An 11,705-nucleotide genomic window follows, 5' to 3' on the forward strand; every position below is an offset into this window, starting at 1 on the left:
TGTGTATTCTTTGCTGTATCCCTGTGACAATGTCTGGCACTGAATAGGCATCTAATATTCATTGAATGAGTGAATTACGGACTAGAATGAAAGACTGTCATGCATTTTAAAGGTAAAACATGACAGTTGAATGTTCTGTTTGCCATCTGCAGCTTTGCATAATGCTTCTGGATTCTGCATTACGTCATACTCTTCTGCCAGCAGGGGTGCCTTAGGAAAAAGGTGGATAAATACTGGTCTAAGGCGAACACATCTAAAAGGTTACATGAACATTTCCTAGTGGAGGTAAGATGAGGGAGAGGGACGGCTAACAGCTCTTCCGGAGGCACAGGATGAGTTCATGGATTGTACTGTCACAAACTCCGAAGATAGACGGGCCAAAAAGCAACGCGTTGCATTCTTGGATCCCGGGAGTTAGGCGAGTGTAGGTTTTCAGTATTTATGTGCTGGTGCATCGTTCGTGTTACAACACAAAGTAGGTAAACTACCTCAAGTGGCTCGCAGTGTTTGCTTTCAGGGAACGTACGCATCAGGCAGCAAAGGTAGACATTGTATGGTATTTCAAAGTGGGTCGTACACTTCAGAACTGTAGAGAGTAATTTTAGAGAGACCATTGAGATCTCGTGATAGGGAAAGGTTTTCACAAGTGCTACATGGGGTATGAGTCCATACAAATACATAAATGGGAACGACATTAGGTTCTTCGCTGCTTTAGGACCTATGTCAGGGTGAGAGAGGCAGAATGCTGCCGAAAGGTACATTATGAAGTTGATGGCCTTCTGTTTCATGTCACTGTTGTTGGGCAAAGGACTTGGAAAGAAAAGGGGTGAGGTAGGTTGGGAATGCACAGTTCAGTGCACCTTCCATTAATAAAAAATGGAAAAATGCTGGAAAAGGTTCAAGAATATTGTAAGGGATATCAAACCAGAATTTTAAATAACTGCTGTGCAGAGCCATTTTGGCACCTGAGGTAAAAGGAAAAATCAGTAATTACTTAAAATTTGGATACTTTATTTGTTTTGGATTTTACATTAGTCTTTATTTTTTTAAATACTGCATTAAATATTATTTATCTTAATAACTGAGTTTTTGGTGCCTCCTTAAATTTTGCAACCAATATCAGTGCCTCACTCACCTTAACCATAGTCCTTGATAGCTCCAAAAGGCTCTCAGGGTTCTCTGGTCTCCATCCTGAGAATATTGACCATGTGGAGGGGGGGCTCCCTTATGTAAATGAAGATGCTCAGGAGACAAAGAGCATGAGCCATACCAGCTTCAAGCAGATATTTCAGCTAAAGCAATTAAGGGCCTGGAAATTTCTAGAGTATGGGCTATTGCCACATGCCTAAGACATCAAAAAATAGGGTATAGCTGGGCGCCCGGGTGGCTCAGTTGGTTAAATGTCTGCCTTTGGCTCAGGTCATTGGTATCAAGCCCTGTATCAGGCTCCCTGCTCAGTGGGGAATCTGTTTCTCCCTCTTCTTCTGCCCTTCCCCATCGCTTGTGTTCTCTCTCTCAAGTAAATAAAATCTTAAAAAAAAAAAAAATGGGTTATAGCTTTGACCATACCAATCCAAACATACTTAGGTGTGATACAATCTTTAGTAAAATGAATTACACTCCAAATTTGGTGGTATCTTCAATAGATTGATTCTTGTGGAACTCACTCTGTCTAGAAAGTATGGCTCTAGAACATTTTCCACCTAGACTTTTGGGATAATATTTTTTAAAGAACATCCTGATACTTGACGTATCTTCTGACATTTAAGTTTTGTTTTAAAGGTCAGACTGATTCATCTCTATTGTTTGCAATGGCCCTTAGCCATTAGGATCTGTTCCCAAGAGTGTTTGTTTTAAAATGTAAATATTGATGCTAAGGCCCTTGAAAAATGACATTAAAGGAGAATCTTAGGCACATTCTCTAAGGTATGCATTTGGTGTCCTTTATTTTTTGCTATTATCAAGTAATTTTCTTGGGTTTTATCTGAGACAGGAAGTGTCTTTGCGTCCATGTATTTTATGAAGGGAGGTTGAAATGTCTCCCTTCCTCACACAGGTGCTCAACTGGTAAAGAAACAGGACACTTTGAGCCAGTCCCACAGAGCTTGAACACATAGGGAAAAAGTGAAGGTTTAATGTTTAATACTTAATATTTTGGTTCACCACTGAAAATTAATGCATGTGTAGTATGAAAATATATAACATGGCTCTGGTGGATAGAGAGAATTGAATTAATAGGCTCTTCTAATAACTGAGAGTTTGCATATCATTAACATAATCTCTGATCCTGAATTTCTTCATCTGTAAGATAAGGATTATAATAATTTCTAAATATGAAAAAATTACTTAAAAATGACAACTAATAAACATGTTCAAATTGATGAGTTCACACTGCGGTTGTTCACGGGGCTTTGTCTCCAAATCGCCCCACATTTCCCACTCCACTTTGTCCCCCTGCCTCGCACGATGAAATTCGAGGGGAGGAGTGTATGACCCTGGGCTGAATGTGCGTGTCCCCAGAAATTCATGTGTTGAAATCCTAAGCCCCATGGTGAGGATGGGGGGGGTGGGCTTGGGGAGGTGGTGGTTGGGATGAGTGCGCTCATCAAAGCTGCCTTGAGCTCCCTTGCCATTTCTGCCACATGAGGTCACAGGGAGAAGACCACGAAGGAAGGAGATTCTCTCCAGACACGCAGGCCAGGTGGCATTATCTTGGACTTCCCAAACTCGAAACGGTGCTGAGTAAGTGTCTGTTGTTCGTAAGCCCAGTCTGTGCCCTCTTGTGATGGCCGCCGGAATGGAGTAAGACAAACACTTGTCCCTCTTCCTTTGCCATTATTTCATCCAACATGCAACTCCGGGAACAAACAGCACATGTAACAGAGCAGGTGGCACGTCCGTCAGCTGCGGGGGCACACTTGACGCCCTGCATTCCGACTCCAGCAGCCAAATCGCTGCAAGTTAAAGCACCTTGCAGGGCAGCCCAGCTCCTTAGTGCCCTGTTTGATCCCTTGTGGGTGTTAGGGCTCTTTCACTGCAGTTCAGCTTCTCCCTCTGCCCAGAGTACCTGCCACCACTCCTCACGGGTGGTGCTGCCGACCGCCCTTCCCAGTCCCCCCGCAAATCTCAGTCTGTGTCCTCAGAAGGGCCCAAAGGAAAACACCCCCTGAAATGACTTCGGTGGAAGCAGGCTGGTGGCCCGACGGCAGAACAGCACTGAGCAGAGCCGGCCGAGCACAGCGTGGTGGCCTGGGTGCGGAGCCAGGGCCCTTGGCTACCCACAGAGCCCAAGTGGCGCTAGGAGACTGGCTCCGGGTGGGGCCCGGAACTATGTGGGAGCATGTCTGTTTGTCACAGCACATCAGGGTGGGAAGAAGCCGGGGATCCTAAGCACGTTGTGCCATGAGGACAGCCCCACACCTGGAAGAACTGTTGCGGGAACAAAAGGCACAAAAACAAAGAAACAGAAACCTGCAAACCTTATTCCTTTTACGGGCCGCTTGTTCAAGTTTTGCCTCCCATGCGCTGGTATCTGTGGCTAGCTTGGGTAGTTGTCCAGAATTCACAGATGTGTGAAACATGGACCCGAGGGGCTTTGTGCCATTATCCTGCAACCAGAGCTAGAGGGATGGAGTTCGGATTCCAGGATAGTCAATGGTGCTTGGGCAACTGTGGTGTGTTTGAGGTTGCTCTGGGATGGACTAATCTCAAGATAAGCTCATGGTTTCCTGGAAGGTTCTCCCTGTTCCGGTATGAGTAATATATTTGTATGCTTGTCCTTGGAACCCGGCCTTTCTCAGGTTCTTTCCTACCCTTTCCTAGATATGCCTGGTTTTGCAGGTAACAGCTGTACTGCATTTCAAACTCGGCTCAGTCCTCACTGAGGAAAAACACCAGAAAGAAGAAATTCCTCAGTCAACATTTCTCATTCAGTCCTATTGAAATGAGAGTAAGTGGGGTGCCCTGGGCATCTTGGCAGTGGAAGTTGTTCGTTTTCTCTCCCCTTCCATTTACATGGAACTGGGCATCCCCATTGGCATCTTGGCAGTGGAAGTTGTTTGTTTTCTCTCCCCTTCCATTTACATGGAACTGGGCATCCGTGCCCGAATGAAAGCACCTGTAGAGAGCGTGCAAGGACACAGAGATCCATCCAGCTGCATCCCAAAGTGGGGGGAGGGGGAGTCAGAGAGGCGATGGGGCCAAGAGAGGTGCAGCAGCCACAGGGGCAGTGCTGGTCCTAGCAGAGGAGGCAGCGGGGTAGGAAGCAAGGGGAAGTTCAAGGCCCCTGGCCGCTCAGCTGCACGGAGGGACCGGTTGCTCTTCAGCAGCCCCTGGATTTCTGAGGCGAGAGCTCTGTGACCGGCACAAGGGAAGGAGAGGGAAGAAGGCAGACTAAGAGAATTGAAGGAAGGTGTTTCCTGCTGTTGCCTTGGGATTTCGAGAAGTCTGGGACCACTGAGACCCCACCCGCCCATCCCACTGGCCTTGGGCACACCCATGACGCAAGTGCTAAAGCCCACAACTGCCCTGCCACTCTGCCACCAGCTTTTTTTTTTTTTAATGTCAGTTCTCACAGGTGTGCTCCTAATTTTAGTGGTGAGTCAGTTCCAGTAAGAGAAAGTGAAATATTGTGTGATATCACGACCTTCTGGGACACAAGGTTTCTGATTGCCAATCTGCGTAACTGTTAGAATCAAAGTCAACAAAGCCTTCCCTAAATAAGAAAGATATTTGAAACTTCCAGTGAGATGACATCTGGTATGGAAAATTATAGTATGATGGTATCACAAAGAGAAAGTGACAATACTCCACCAACTAAATTCAAAGAGTATTGTGATCTTATTCATATATAATTAAAAACTTCTGAAGAAATTCAATGAGCTATAGAAAATTTAAAGGCAGTTCAGAGAACTCAGGCATAAAATTAATGAACAGGATTACTTTACCAAAGTGATTGAAATTATATAAAGGAACCAAAGAAATTCTGGATCAGTCATACTCAACAAGTGAGATGAAAAATGAATTAGAAAGCATTGGAATATAGCAAGTCAGATGGAAGAGAGAATAAGCCTTGTGGATGATAGGAATTTAGAAATGATTCAAGGGGAAGAGGAGAGAGACTAAAATTTTCAACATGAAAGAAACACTATGAGAGTTACCAGACTATTGGAAAAGCCAAAAGAAGAATAATGAGTATACCCGAAGGAAAAAAGTGGAAGGGCGCAACATTTATTTAAAGAAATAATTGCTGAGAGCTTCCCAAACCTGCAGAAGGAACTTAACATACAAGTCCACAGAGCTAATAGAACACTTCATTTTCTCAGTGCAAAAAAGTCTTTCTCAAAGACACATTTTAAATCTCTAAAACCAATGATAAAGAATTTTAGAGTTGGGGGGAAAAGAATAACCCACAAAGAACCACCCCCACCCCCACACTCCTTAGGTGATTGGGAGAGTTTTCAGCAGGAATTCTTCAGGGCAGGAGACAATGGAGTGACGGATTCAGAGCATTGAAAGATACAAATGGCAGTCATAAATACTCTGCACACCTAAGGTGTCAGGTATGAAGGAAAATCAGGGTTTTCCCGAACAGAAGCTGAGGGAGTTCGCCATACTAGACCTGTTCTGTAAGAGAGGCTGAAAGAGCTCTTCAAGCTGAAATGAAGACACTAGTGACACACAAAAAATGAAATCACACAAAACTCTGATAAAGGTGATATAGACCGTCAATATTGAAGATTCGCTCAGTTGAAGAACAGTTTGTTTAAAAATTGTAAAATAAAGGGTAAAGGAGGAGAGCATTGAAAAAAAAATGATAGGGATTACAACTGGTAACAATTTCACAGCATAATAGGTAATTTTGATACCGAAAACATAAAAGTGGAGGAGTCAAATGTGGAACCATTATAGCCAAATGAATATGAGTTCCTAGCCAAAGAAAAAGGACTAGCATTTTTATGTAAGGCTCAAAGAAACCACAAAGCAAAAATCTAGAGCAGACACAAAACAAAACAAAACAAAAAAGGAAACAGCAAATCATGACAAAGCCCACCACTTTACAAACGCAGATAGAAACAGAGTGAAAAAGAAACAATATAGATAGAAAATAACCAGAAAGCAAAATATAAAAGAAGACTAGAAAGTCCTTACATATTAATAATCACTCTAATTATATGGATGAACTCACCAAGTGTAATGCACACAGTGGCTGGAGTGATAAAAAAGCAAGACCTAACTATACGCTGCCTGCAAGAGACTTCTGTCAGCTCTAAAGACATACATAAGCGCAAAGGGAAGGGATGGAAGATGACTTCCCAAACAAGTAATCAAAAGAGGACAGCTGCAGGCACCCCTTTTATATCAAACGGAATGGATTTCACACCAAAAGTGGTAAAAAAGACAAGGTCATCATATGAACGTAAAGGGTCAATACATCAAGAAGGTATAAAACCACAAGTATGTCTACTCCCAGCATTCAAGCATTGAAATATATTAAGCAAATACTAACAGATTTTAAGGGTGAAATATACAGCAATCAGGTAATAGTAGGGGACTTCATCACTCCACTCTCAGTAGTAGATACATTATCCAGACAGAAAATCAACAAGGAAACACTGGAATGGAACCATACATTAGAAGAAATGGACCTATGGAATATTCGCAGATCATTCCATCCAATATCTGCAAAATACTCATTCGTTTCATTATTCTGCAGGATGCATTATATAATAGGGCACAAAAGTCCTTTTCAGAAGATTAAATTTATATTATCTTTGCTGACTTTGTATGATACTGACAATAACAAAGTGAGAAGATCCACAAATATCTGAAAACTGAACAACACACTTCTGAATAGCCAATGGGTCAAAAATAAATCAAAAGGAAGAGAAAACATGATCTCAAGACAAATGAAATGGAAATACAACATATCAAATCTTTTTTAGAAATCATATCAAATCTTTTATAGAAATCATATCAAATCTTTTTGTCATTCAAAATACTTTAATGGATAGAAAAGAGAAATATAGAGAAGTCAATCACATAAACAATTTTTATACACAATCAACTGTACTAATCCAACATTAACTGAGAATGTATTAAGACATATTATGTCTTATACATCATGACCCCTGAATGTAAACAACTCCTTCATCTGATTCCTACCCTAGTAAAAAGCTGTATTTCAAAACACATGAGGCACATGAGGAAAAGCTCACTGTGTTAAACTTATTAACTACATGTATTCTGTTGCTTTTGAGTGTTTGAAATGATTTTCCAAGATAATGTTGATTATACATGTGTTTACTCCATGTGCTCTCTTTAGAATATCACTCAATATTTCATTCTCAGAAACTTATTTTGTGATAAGCCAAATGTACCTGTAAACAGATGTTAAACGTAAATATTGGAGTTAAAGTAGTGATAAAGAACAGGGAAACACTGTTCTCTAATTTTATAGAATGTAGGAGGTTTTCTATTAAAATAGCCCAATGGTGAGATGATTAGGGCCACGCCAAGAAGAGGGAGGATGAAATATGCTAAAGCACACGATCAGGTCAAAATCAGCAGAGCATAATCAATTACGTAAACTGGGGATAATAGAAACAAGTTAAAAATAAAACCTTAGTTGATGTAGTAAGCACATATTTCACGAAGATTAAAACAGATACCTCAAAAGTATTAATTCCAAAAATGTTCAATATACTAATGATAACACCACTTCCCTGTATAAATCTCATTTTTTTTTGTCTTAATGTAACTTTCAGTGGTAATACATGAACTTCTTTTTTTTTTTAATTATGTTATGTTAGCCACCATACAGTACATCATTAGTTTTTGATTTGGTGTTCCGTGATTCATTGTTTGGGTATATATAACACCCAGTGCTCATTGCAATACATGCCCTCCTTAATACCCATTACCAGGCTAACCCAACCCCTAAGCCCCCTCCCCTCTAAAACCTTCAGTTTGTTTCCTGGAGTCCATAGTCTCTCATGGTTCATCTTTCCCTCTGATTCTCCCCCCTTCACTCTTACCTTCCTTCTCCTAATGTCCTCCATGCTATTCCTTATGTTCCACATATGAGTGAAACCATATGATAATTGTCTTTCTCTGCTTGACTTATTTCACTTAGCAGAATCCCCTCCAGTTCCATCCATGTTGATGCAAATGGTGGGTATTCATCCTTTCTGATGGCTGAGTAATATTCCATTGTGTATACGGACCAGATCTTCTTTATCCATTCATCTGTTGAAGGACATCTTGGCTCCTTCCACAGTTTGGCTATTGTGGACATTGCTGCTATGAACATTGGGGTGCATGTGGCCCTTCTTTTCACTACATCTGTGTCTTCGGGGTAAATACCCAGTAGTGCAGTTGCTGGGTCATAGGGTAGCTCTATTTTTAACTTTTTGAGGAACCTCCACACTGTTTTCCAAAGTGGCTGCACCAACTTGCATTCCCACCAACAGTGTAAGAGGGATCCCCTTTCTCCACATCCTCTCCAACATTTGTTGTTTCCTGCCTTGTCAATTTTTGCCATTCGAACTGGCATAAGGTGGTATCTCAATGTGGTTTTGATTTGAATTTCCCTGATGGCTAATGATGTTGAACATTTTTTCATGTGTTTGTTAGCCATTTGTATGTCCTCTTTGGAAAAGTGTCTGTATATGTCTTCTGCCCATTTTTTGACTTGATTATTTGTTTCTTGGGTGTTGAGTTTAAGAAGTTCTTTATAGATCTTGGATACCAGCCCTTTATCTGTAGTGTCATTTGCAAATGTCTTCTCCCATTCTGTGGGTGGCCTCTTTGTTCTGTTGACTGTTTCCTTTGCTGTGCAGAAAATTTTTATCTTGATGAAGTCCCAAAAGTTCATTTTCGCTTTTGTTTCCCTTGCCTTTGGGGACGAGTCTTGAAAGAAGTTGTTGTGGCTGATGTTGAAGGGGTTATTGCCTATGTTCTCCTCTAGGATTTTGATGGATTCCTGTCTCACATCGAGGTCTTTCATCCATTTAGAGCTTGTCTTTGTGTATGGTGTAAGGGAGTGGTCCAGTTTCATTCTTCTGTATGTAGCTGTCCAATTTTCCCAGCACCATTTATTGAAGAGACTGTCTTTTTTCCATTGGATATTTTTTCCTGCTTTGTAGATTAGTTGACCACAGAGTTGAGGGTCCCTATCTGGGCTCTCTATTCTGGTCCATTGGTCTGTGTGTCTGTTTTTACGCCAGCACCATGCTGTCTTGGTGATCACAGTTCGGTAATATAGCTTGAACTCAGGCAGTTTGATGCCCCTACCTTTGTTTTTCTTTTTCAACATTTCCTTGGCAATTCAGGGTCTTTTCTGGTTCCATACAAATTTTAGGATTGTTTGTTAGAGCTCTTTGAAAAATGTCATTGGTATTTTGATCGGGATGGCATTGAAAGTATAGATTGCTCTGGGCAGCCTAGACATTTTAACAATGTTTATTCTTCCAATCCACGAGCATGGAATGTTTTTCCATCTTTTTGTGTCTTCTTCAGTTGGTTAAAATTTTAAAAATTAACTGTGGGAAATGAATTCAAAGAAAGATAGAGACATAGTCATACACACACACACGAGATTACTATTCAGATCAATACAAGGAGGCCATCGATGAGTATCACTTGAAGTGTGGCTACCGACTACCCACAAATCTCAGACTTCTAGACCTTCCTGAAAGCCTGCAAAATCAGAATCTCTGTGGAGTGGGGCCATGAAATTTATATTTTAACACACAAACCAGGAAATTTCTATATGCTGAAAGTCCAAAAAACCACTGTTACAAGCAATGTGTATCTTGCTTGAAATAAAGGCTTCACCTCACCTCAAGGATGATCATTTGGGGAAAGGAAACTTGGGACGGAGCTATGTAAAAGGCAGTAGAAATATGTCCATGATGTGGACAGAAGCATCTACTTATACTGTGAAATAAGTCAACCTGTTAACACACTGAGCTATAATGAAAATTGTTTGCAGCTTACACATCAGAAATTTCAGTTCTCCCATTCATGAACTGAGGTTGGTAAGCTTCTCTCTCTTCCTAGAACACACAATAGTTCAATAACGTAACATGCAAAGGGCTTTTATGGTCATCAGACAACTGGAGCACAGCCGGGGTAAGTGGTTCAGAGGAACGTTTTCTGGGATACGCCAGCATCAGGAATCGCTGGCACAACACCCGTGCCATCAATGGAATCTTGTACCAGAACTACTTACTTTGCTTCAGACCCATGTTGCCCCGCAGATGTATTTAAGGGTAAAAGTACCGAGAGTGGAATTTCTACCAGAAAGTGTCAGTTGGCCTTGCTGCTACAACTGAAACACTGGACAGACTGAGCTTGTCACAACTGGCAGGAGGCCACCAAAACTGGTCATATTCTTGTCAAAACTGTGGCTAAGACTTCCTCCTCTCCTGAGTATGCAGGATGGAGTAGGTCCAGAGACCATATCTCCCCTGGCCAAAATTAAACAACTAAATCACAAAAATTAAAAATTTTAAAAACCTTAGATCTCTGGAAACAATAGGAACTAGATCAACTAAAATTCCAGAGAGGGAAGAGCCTTTATAGGTGAAGTATCCTGGCTTTCTTTCCGGGGCGCATTTGCCAATTTGGGGCATAGGCCAGATTTTGAAACTTTCAGGCAGGAGAAATGAGAGCTAAAATGCACACCGATGAAGGCAAGAGCCAAATGGTTCTATTTTAAGGGCTAAGGAGAAACAGACCTCCCCGTCTCTCAGTGGAATGGGGATGAAGCAGACAGACTTGAGTCACGTTAAACTGAAAACTCAGTTTCAAGCCAGTTCAATCCCTAATGGGAAACTAAAAGCTGAAAGAGGGGTGTTAAGGATTTTTCATTTCTAGAGCGAGACAGAGAGGTTCTGAATCACAGTGCCGACACTAAATGGTTGCCCGGGGGAAATTTCGTTTCCTCTCCACACTTCTTGTTTTCCCAGTTATGAAAGGGCACCTACCTCATCAGGGTTTTGCTAATCATAAAGGAGATGATGCATATGCAATACTAAAGGCAATATCACGTATACAGAAGGTGCCAATATTTATTTACTTTCAAGCACAAGATTTCCTTCCCTCTACCCCACGCAAACCATAGTTTGAGAAGAAATAAGGAGAAAGGAGGAGAAAAGGAAGGTCTCCCTCCAGACATGTGTCCCCTCCTAAGCCCACGGCTGTGGAAGTTACGAGCCCTTGGAAGAAAGGAGTTCAGGAAAGGCAGGAAGTGGTGGACCAGGAGCAGCCCTGGGAGATGAGAAAGGCTCTCCCAACGCAAGGATCAGGGCCCTTCATATCCTGTGTAAAGCTGCAGCTCAGGAAAGAAATTAGGTGTGTTTCTCGGGAAGGACAAACAGAGCGAGGGGCCGATTGAAGTACAGGCACGCGAGGCAGCCAGCAACCCCAAGCTGGGCACAAAGATACACCAGCGGGTCTGCAGAGTCTGCTGGGTGGCAGCATCCGCAGCCCCACAGCCCTGCCCACGCCACCTCCCCCACTTCTACTCAGCCAGCCTTACCATCAGAAACCCAGGAGATGTGTGAGCCGGTCAAAGGCCAGGAGTTGCAATCAGCAGTTGGAAAATGTAACTCAAAAATATCCCCCCCCCCCCCCCCGCTAGCTACACACAGCAAATAGGCCTGCTTAGGACAAACTCCACGAGAAATAAGCAAGGCTTA

Source organism: Ursus americanus, chromosome 11 (genome assembly GCF_024610735.1).
Source record: "Ursus americanus isolate L20-20 chromosome 11, mUrsAme1.1.p, whole genome shotgun sequence".
In the NCBI taxonomy this organism is placed as follows: Eukaryota; Metazoa; Chordata; class Mammalia; order Carnivora; family Ursidae; genus Ursus; species Ursus americanus.